We start from the raw sequence: 4,510 nt of genomic DNA on the forward strand, positions 1-4,510 counted from the left end.
TTACCTAGTATGTAATACATAATGGACTGTATAATTAATTACCATGTATGTAATACATAATGGACTGTACACTCAATTACCAAGTATGTAAAATGTAATGAAGTGCATCCTTAATTACCAAGTATATACTATATAATCCATTGCATACTTAATTACCTAGTGTGTAATATGGAATGGACCATATACTTAATTGTCATGTATGTAATACATAATGGACTGTATACTTAATTATCAAGAATGCAACATGTCATGAACTGCATCTTTAATTACCAAGTATGTACTCTTTAATCGACTGCATACTTAATTGCTTTGTATGTAATATTTAATAGTCTGCATACATAATTACCATGTATGAATACATAATAGACTGTATACTTAATTACCAAGTATCTAACATGTAATGAACTGCATCCTTAAATACCAAGTATGTACTATATCATTGACTGCATACTTAATTACCTGGTGTGTAATATGTAAAAGACTGTATACTAAATTACCTAGTATGTAATATGCAATGGACTGTTTGCTTAATTACCATGAATGTAATATCTAATGGACTGTACACTCAATTACCTAGTATGCAATATGTAATGGACTGTATGCTTAATTACCTAGTGTGTAATATGTAATGGACTCTATACTTAATTAACTAGTATGTAATATGTAGTGGACTGTATACAATACTTAATTACTAGTACGTAATATGTAATGGACTGTATACTTAATTACCATGTATGTAATACATAATGGACTGTATACTCAATTACCAAGTATGTAAAATGTAATGACATGCATCCTTAATTACCAGGTATATACTATGTAATCCACTGCATACTTAATTACCTAGTGCGTAATATGGAATGGAGTGTATACTTAATTGCCATGTATGTAATACATGATGGACTGTATACTTAATTATCAAGAATGTAACATGTCATGAACTGCATCTTTAAATACCAAGCATGTACTCTATAATCGACTGCATACTTAATTGCTTTGTATGTAATATGTAATGGTCTCTATACTTAATTATCAGGAATGTAACATGTCATGAACTGCATCTTTAAATACCAATAATGTACTATATAATCGACTGCATACTTAATTGCCTAGTATGTAACATGTAACGGAGTGTACACTTAATTACCATGTATGAATACATAATAGATAGTATACTTAATTACCAAGTATGTAACATGTAATGAATTGTATCCTTTATTACCAAGTATGTACTATATGATCGACTGCATAGTTAATTACCTAGTGCGTAATATGTAATTGACTGTATACTTAATTACCTAGTATGTAATATGTAATGGACTGTATACTTAATTATATAGTATGCAATATGTAATGGACTCTATATTTAACTACCTATTATGTAATATGTAATGGACTGTATAATATACCTAATTACCTAGTATGTAATATGTAATGGACTATATACTTAATTACTATATATGTAATACATAATGGACTGAATACTCAATTACCAAGTATGTAAATTTAATGAAGTGCATCCTTAATTACCAAGAATGTACTATATAATCCACTGCATACTTATTTACCTAGTGTGTAATATGGAATGGACTGTAGACTTAATTGCCATGTACATAATACATAATGGACTGTATACTTAATTATCAAGAATGTAACATGTAATGAAGTTCATCCTTAATTACCAAGTATGTACTATATAATCGACTTCATACTTAATTACCTAGCGTGTAATATGTAATAGACTGTATACATAATTACCTAGTATGTAATATGTAATGGACTGTATACTTAATTACCTAGTCTGTAATATGTAATGGACTGTATATTTAATTACCTAATATGTAATATGTAATGGACTCTATACATAACTACCTAGTATGTAATATGTAATGGCCTGTGTACTTAATTGCCATGTTTGTAACATCTCATCGACTGTATACTTAAATACGAGGTATGTAAAATGTGATGGACCGTAAAGTCTGATTACCTAGTATGTAATATGTAATAGACTGCATACTTAATTACCTAGTATATAATATGTAATGGACTGCATACTTAATTACCTAGTATGTATTATGTAATGGACTGTATACTTAATTACCATGTATGTAATATCTCATTGACTGTATACTTAAATACAAGGTATGTCAAATGTAATGGACCATATAGTCTGATTGCCTAATATGTAATGGACTGTAACCTTAATTATCTAATATGCGATATCTAATCAACTGTATACTTAGTTACCTAATATGTAATATTTAATGGACTTTACAGTATAATTGCTTAGTATGTGATATGTAATCACCTGAATAGTCCAATTGACTAGTATGTAATATGTACTCAGCTGTATACTTAATTACCTAAGATACAATCAGCCATTGACTATACTTAATTACATGCTATGCATTATGTAATTTCTTGTATACTTAATATCCTATACAATATGTAATGGACTGTGTACTTAATTAGCTACGGTGTAATATGCAATGGACTTTTGAATTTAGTTATCTAGAATGTAATATGTAATGGATAGAATAATTATCACCAGGTATTAAATGCTTTTCATGTGTATTACAAAACCAAATCAGGCTTTGAGAGTAAACAATTAAATAAGACTGAAATGTGATGCAGTTTTTAGTTATTTAATTCAAGATATAGAAATTTTTCAATAATGGAAATCAGATCTTGCGGAGTACAAAAATAAATTTAAATTTAATGCATTCTTATTTATTATGTTGGTGATCAGCTGTTAAAAGGAGAAAGAAGTTAAAATTATGTAAAATAAAATAACTGAAAAATATATCGCGTAAGCTGTTAAGGAGTGGATGAATGTAGCAATAACATATCAATCTTAAAGGTCAAATAAGAATGCCTGTTTTCAAAATTATTTTTTTTTAATTTTCCATACTTGAAAGGTCCATATTTATTATTATAAACCTTTAATGCAGTCATTTATGAATACCTGCATTTAAAGGATGACCCTCACAAAACTTGGATCATGTATTGCCTAACCCTGATATATGCGTAGAAGTAACAGACAATTATTTAACATTGAGATTACAGTGTTCTGAATTTGAAATATGTATGCAGAAGCATTGCATCAGTGTAACAAAAAATTCACTAAAATTCAGATTACAATGTTAGGAATTTATGTTATATACAGGTATGTCCGATTGTTGCATCATCATAACAAACAAGTCATTAACACTGAAATGAAGTGACAATGTTTGTCTAATGGGATAATTGCTATAAAATACATTAAAAAACATATCAGCAGTGATGTGAGAACAGAACAAAAGCTGTAGAAATGAAAGAAAATCGCAACCATATATAGGTGGCATATGAAAATCCATTAATTATTAAAATTTTATAAGGTGACGCGATTAATTTATGAAGATACAAATCACATCACTGGTCAACATTTACTATCAAAGCAAGAATAAATATTCCATTTTATTGTAACGTTCAGTGTTGTGGGAGGTGCATATTCATCACAAATTTATTTCATGACCTATGTACAAAAAGGTTCACCATAAGTTCTATGACAGTAAAAAAATTATTTGTTTTATCATGCCCCAAGATATATGACAAATACAACATGTATATTTGGTTTGTATTGTGTTTTTGTCTTTTGTCCTTGATTGTTTGTATTATGCATGTCTCATTTGTGATGTGTGATTGACCAATGTACATGACTGTAAGTAGGTGTTTGTGCTTGCATACATAATTTCATGTAGGGTAAACATGTGAACTAGGTTCTAGACCAGGTCTTGATTATGACCTTAGAATATTTTTTTTTAATTGTTTACTGTTTGATTAAAATTTCCCTTAAGATGACCCTCATCCTGGTCCTCAAATTGTCTCTTAGGGTTTTAATCTTAAGGTTTTTTATCTTAGAATTACTAATTGTACATATTAACATCAGTCTTGGTTAAATCAATTTAAGGTGCACTTCAGTTACGATTTGAGAGGATTTATGTCTTTAATTATTCATCAGAACTACAATGTGTTCACTGATACTATTTGGACTACAGGTAAATCAAAATTTCAGGATTATCGTGAATTCATTCAAGGACATTTCGGATTATACCATTGTGATACATCAAACATGTTGGCACACTGCCTTATTCCAGGCTACTGGTATATCAACACATTCAAACTGGAATTAATTCGGAACACCAAAGAAATCCATTCCGAATAATCTAAAGTTTCGGACTTTTGATATAAGTTTTGGAACTATTTGGGACTTAATTCACAATACTGTTCTTTTTAAATTTTAACCAGGGTTCATACAAAATTCTGAATGATAAATTCAAAGATTTTTCCCAAACTTTCAAACACCACAGATTTCCAAGACATATTTTCACTAGCATTTTAGAAACAAGCTATGTTATATGAGAAAACAACGAATACTACAAAACTGTTTAATGATGAAATGAAACTGAACAGATCATCAAAAGAAAGAAACCAGGAAAACTCGACTACATCTGAATCTAACAACCTTGGA

The sequence above is a fragment of the Sinohyriopsis cumingii genome, chromosome 1 (assembly GCF_028554795.1).
Source record: "Sinohyriopsis cumingii isolate HCF-2022 chromosome 1, ASM2855479v2, whole genome shotgun sequence".
NCBI lineage: Eukaryota > Metazoa > Mollusca > Bivalvia > Unionida > Unionidae > Sinohyriopsis > Sinohyriopsis cumingii.